Here is a 6040-nt window from a genome sequence, read left to right on the forward strand (position 1 = left end):
TGTGTGTGTGTGTGTGTGTGTGTGTGTGTGTGTGTGTGTGTGTGTGTGTGTGTGTGTGTGTGTGTGTGTGTGTGTGTGTGTGTGTGTGTGTGTGTGTGTGTGTGTGTGTGTGTGTGTGTGTGTGTGTGTGTGTGTGTGTGTGTGTGTGTGTGTGAGTGTGGTGTGGTGTGTGAAAGTTGATTGAAATAATGTGAAAAGTTTGTCAGGTAGAACGAAATGCTCTAAGAAGTGGAACTTTATGCATTTTTGGAAGAAACAAATGAAGGAATTTGTTAAATGAGAACTGGAAGTTGGTGCTTGATCCAAAGCATTTCTTTTTAGCTTGTAGCTTTATATATAAAATGATATATATATATAAAAAAGAAAAACTAATATATATTTTTGATCAATGCTGAAAACTTCCTCTGAAACAATACATTTTAAAACAGATTGACAAGCTTTTGTGGATATTATCATTGCTTTATGCATTTCACAACAGCACTGTTGGCTTTTAATGCTCACTACATATGTAATGTTATATTCTGTAATAAACAGTGCACACTTTTTTACAATAAAATATTTTCTTGCAGGAAAACATTTGTTAAATCACAATTATATGAATGACATGTCAGTAACATTTGAATCCCAATGTCTTGTTTGTATTTCGTTTTTCATGTTTTCATTTCAAGCTCATTTCACTGTTATCTATCAGAAATGTTTCATTTAAGAATGTTGGTTGCAATTTCAAATCTTAAGCAAACATAAAGATTGCAATGTTTTCACTCCAGTTTTATTGTGGCAGTACTAACATATAAAACAATTCTTTTTTTTTTTTAACATATAAACAATCAAAAATCACTTTACAATTTTAATAAGGCGATTCCCAGTGAATCTGGGAACTGATTTTTTTTTTAATACTCCCAGAGTTGTATTTTGAAATTAAATGACAGACTGTTTTAAACTGAAACATTTATAATGCTGCTAAACATGCAAACAAAACACAATTCACATACGCAGTGAAATCACCAAATACTCAAAAAGATCTCAAACCTCTAAAGAAAAAACAAAACAAAAACAACGTACAAGCATTTTCCAGATGTTCAGTTAATTTGCATATTTTCTTTTTTTATTATATAATTATCAGTTTTTAAAGGGCAATAGGTGGTTTTCATGTTTAACCATATTATGTAAGAAACATCTGGGGATTTTTTGACACAAAACGCTAATTAAGATCTCAAAGTAAATGACAAGAATTGGTGAATGTTGCGTTTTTTGTGTGTTTTTCTTCCTTAAATAGACAATTGGTTTTAATCACAGCATATACAATTGTCAACTCTAAACTGTTATCCTTTTCCAGGTCATATTTCATCCTGAAAACACATTAAAAAGAAAAAAAAAATACAATATATTTTACATTATTTATAAGCCCATGAAGATTTTTTTTTCTTTCATTGTGACATTATTGTCATGATAATTAAGGACATTTCCCTCCTAAATCCTCATTACTGTAATGCATCCAGATGTTTTCATTTGAGCTTCTCATTATTCTCAATGGTGATTCTCATTATACTGACGTTACTGTAATGAGAGCAATCAAAAACATTCTGCCCACAAACAATGTTTTTGTTTTGAATCAGAAACACTGCGAAGATGTAGAAATACTACACAATTTATTTGTACTTTTCACAATATGTTCAATTAGCCTCGTTTTCTTAATGCTAATAATGTATATTAATATTTTGCAAATTTTTAATTTTTTTTTTTGTTATTTTGGGGTACATTATGACGTTCTTTACAGGTTTTGTAAGAATTCACATTTGAAAACATGACAATTGTGTGGTTCAGTCAGCAAATTCTGGGATAAAAAAAACCCTTAAAATAAGTCTTTTGAATTTCCATTTCTATCAGTGTTCAGTTTTGTATGTTTGTAGGCAAATAAAATCACAATTCTACCAAACATATAACAAATGACTCAGTTAAATTAATCTTGGTGTCCCATCATGCAACAGAATAGCAAGGCTACAAAAACAATAAACACAAATTCCAGTGCATGACATTTCTGAATGCTAAATGAAATATGTTCACCCTCTGGCCAATTAAAATGAGTTTGGACATCTATATTTTGCCACACTACGATATATGATAAGAGATGCTCAGGTTAATGGCCAAATTCAATCAACCTGCCATAAAACGAATGAAGATCAGCTCTGGCTTCCTCTAGCAGATTGATTGAATGTGGCCACTGCTTCTCTGCTTTCATTGGTCATGATAACACACATGAAAGCACAAAGCATGACTATCTATTATTTACATTTTCCACATATGTGACGATTTTATGATCATGAGAACCACGACGTTGACAGCAGCATCAGAACAAAGCATCAATGGTGTATTTCTATTATTGGCTGCTTGATGAATCTATCAATAAATATGACTCAACCCTGAGCTGAAAGTCCAGAGAAACCTGAACGCAACACAATAGAATAAAGCCTTCACGTCCTTTTCATAGTCCTATGATCATATACAAATAAGACTTGGATGAGCTAGCTGAATACACGAGGTCAGACACGTGAGAGATGAGAAGGATGTTTTCTTTTCACAGTATTTACAGATGTTATACATGCAGAAGTGTGGAACTCAAAGAGACCTAGTCTGTGCTTTAATGTACACATTTAGTTTCAGTTTATGTGGATGTTTTCACTACCGGAGAAAAGTTTGGACACACTTTTCTGTTAATAAAATGTTCATCATGATTAATTAGTCATTAAAACTATGAAAGAACGCAAACGGAAGTGTAGGAATTATGTAGTGACCAAATAACATGGCATTAAATAAAAACAAATCCAATTTAAATCAAATTAAAATTTTCTGTTACTATTGGCTCCGACTTAAAATTTTACAGAGCATTTATCCATAAGACATTAGATAAAAATTAATTTGTTTAAAATAAAATATTACATCCCACTTTAAGTGTTTCTAACTACTACATACTTTAAATAAGTAATAAACCAATTAATGAATTACAAATGTACTTATTGTGTTCATGTTGTTTAGCAAAAAACGTAATTATAGATATAATTACAGAAAATAATTATATGTGTAATTACATGCAGGTATTTTTTAAATAAAAGTGCAATGTAAAAACATGTATGTGTAAAATAAGTGCATTTTATTACATGCCTAAATAAATGTTTAATACATCGTAGTTAAAGAAACAATATAAACCCATAAGCAATTAATTGATAAGTTAATTGTTTGGAGGGGGATGTTAAATATTAATACCAATGAAATATCAGTATGAATTAATGTTAATACATCTATATGCATTTATGTTAATTACATTTACATACAAATTAAAATTAACAATTTATGACAAATCATGACATAAATTCAGTTAACTGTATCCAAGTTTTTGACTGGTAGTGTATAAAGTATGATCTTTAAAAAAAAAATGTATTAATGATATATCAGAAAAAGATCTATTAATTTACATTGATGAATACTGATTGAATCACAAGTGAATGCAGTATGCTTCTGATTTGATGATGCACATGTTGTAATGGTGAATAAATATGAGTCTGTATGAATATCAACCCCGTGAGCCACAAATAACATACAATAGCAATCAAATATTTACTTTGTGGTAACGTATCTATATAAATGCCTGTATGCTAATATGCATATTTGTTTTGTTTTATTTTTTTATCAGAAAATAAAGATCCTTCAGTTTTTGACATTCGTTCCTGAGAGCGCCACCTGCTGTTACACAGTAAATATCAGTGATCTGGGATTATGTTGAACTGGATTCAAACTACAACTCTGTTGAGCGTGATGCATTCACAGAAATGTGCCATTAGCCCTTTTGCTATCACCTCAGCAACAGATGTGACATCACATCAGATTTGCATCACAAGTAGCCTTGTTAATTTGATTAGTTAATGTGCTGCGCTGTGAGCCGGCCAGTCCGGAAGACATCAGTCTCATCCTGGACCTCTGAAGGAAACGCAAATGTAATCAGGTCATGTACTAGCTTTGATTTAATTAAATACATAAAAAGTGTAAATGGAGCAAGTCTTCACAGGTTCTTCAGGTTTGGCATTATGCAAAACACCAGTGTTGCAAATGCAGTATGGTAGTACAAGGCCCTGCATGGGCATATAACTAAAAAAACAAAAACAAAAAACATAATATCCAAAGAGAAATTAAACCGGGACAAAAACACATTTCATGATCCAATCAATTCAATCAAAAAAATCAAAATAATAAATAAATAAAGGTATTTATAACTTGCAATTCAGAGTTTTTTTTCTCAGAATTTGTAATTTACATTTTGCAATTTTATTGTATTTTTTTCCACCAACAAATAAAAAAAATGAAAAAGGCAATTCTGACTTCTCACAATTGCTAGTTTACATCTCACAATTCAGACTCCTTTCCACAAATTTGTGAGTTTATATCTTACAATTCGGGCTATTTTCCTGAAATGTGTGAGTTTAATTCTCACAATTCAGACTCTTTCCTCAAATTTTCAAGTTTATATCTTACAATTTAGCCCCTTTTCCTCAAATTTGTTTATATCTCACCATTCAGACTATTTTCCTCAAATTTGTCAGTTTATATCTCACAATGCAGACTCTTTCCTCAAATTTGCGGGTTTATATCTCACAATTTAGCCTCTTTTACTCAAATTTGTGTTTATATCTCACTATTCTGACTCTTTTCCTCAAATTTGCAGGTTTATAACTCACAATTCAGACACTTTTCCTCAAATTTGCGGGTTTATATCTCACAATTCAGACTCTTTCCTCAAATTTGTGAGTTTATATATCACCATTCAGACTCTTTTCCTCAAATTTGTGAGTTTATAACTCACAATTCAGACTCTTTCCTCAAATTTGCGAGTTTATATCACAGACTCTTTTCCTCAAATTTGCAAGTTTATATCTCACAATTTAGACACTTTTCCTTAAATTGTCAAGCATGTATCTTGTAATTAAGACATTTTTTCTCAAATTTGTGAGTTTATATCACGCAATTCTGAAGTCAGAATTATGAGATATGAACTCAGAATTCTGAGGAAAAAAAAGTCAGAAAAGGTAAAAAGTTGCAATTACCCTTTTATTAATTTTATGGTTTAATTAAATTAACAATTTAACAATTAATTTTGTGGCGGAAACAAGCTTCCATACAAAACAGCCTGCATTACCAATAAATAATAATAATAAAATAAAAAACCTATAAAGAAAAGCAAATGTGCAAATGAAATGTAGTTTCCTTTCAAAAGGGAACTCCACGCTGCGTTCTCTAGAGGGCACTAGGGGAACGCCTTCAGCGTGACCGGTGTCTGAAGCATGAATGAAAAAACGACAACGAACTTGACACTGGCAGGCGGCAGCCTATGACGTAAACAATAAAGCGAGTGCGGGTATAAAAGAGCATCTGCGGAAAACGTCATCCTCTTCTTTGTCTTCAAGCCTTGTGTACGGAAGCACATGCTGTTTGACTCACGAGGGATAAGGATGCGCTCACTGTTTGCATTCGCGGAACTACTAGAGCAGAGGTCTGTACGAAACCTCCGCTCCCCAGAGCTCCGCTTAGGCAGTAATATGAGTCTGTAGGCTCTTTCTTTCTGAGCCTCACTAACTGCCTCTGGCGTTGAGTGTAGCTAGGTCTCCTCTTGCTTTAGAGAGTCGTTATGTTGAGACCTCAACTCTTAAGAGCTCCTCAACTAGGGTTAAGTGTTGCTAGGCTTCCTCTCATTTAAGAGAGTCATTCTGCTGAAGCCTCCACTCTGCAGAGCTCCGCTTATGCAGTATTAATGTGTAGGCTCTTGAGCCTCACTAACTGCCTCTGGCGTTGAGTGTAGCTAGGTCTCCTCTCGCTTTAGAGAGTCGTTATGCTGAGACCTCCACTCTTAAGTCACTAACTGCCTCTGGCGCGGAGTGTAGCTAGGTCTCCTCTAGGTTTAGAGAGTCGTTATGCTGAGACATTCACTCTTAAGAGCTCCTAACTAGGATTGAGTGTTGTTAGGCTTCTTCTCGTTTAAGAGAGTCATCCTGCT

The sequence above is a fragment of the Sinocyclocheilus anshuiensis genome, unplaced genomic scaffold (assembly GCF_001515605.1).
Source record: "Sinocyclocheilus anshuiensis isolate Anshui unplaced genomic scaffold, SAMN03320099.WGS_v1.1 scaffold449, whole genome shotgun sequence".
Taxonomy (NCBI): domain Eukaryota; kingdom Metazoa; phylum Chordata; class Actinopteri; order Cypriniformes; family Cyprinidae; genus Sinocyclocheilus; species Sinocyclocheilus anshuiensis.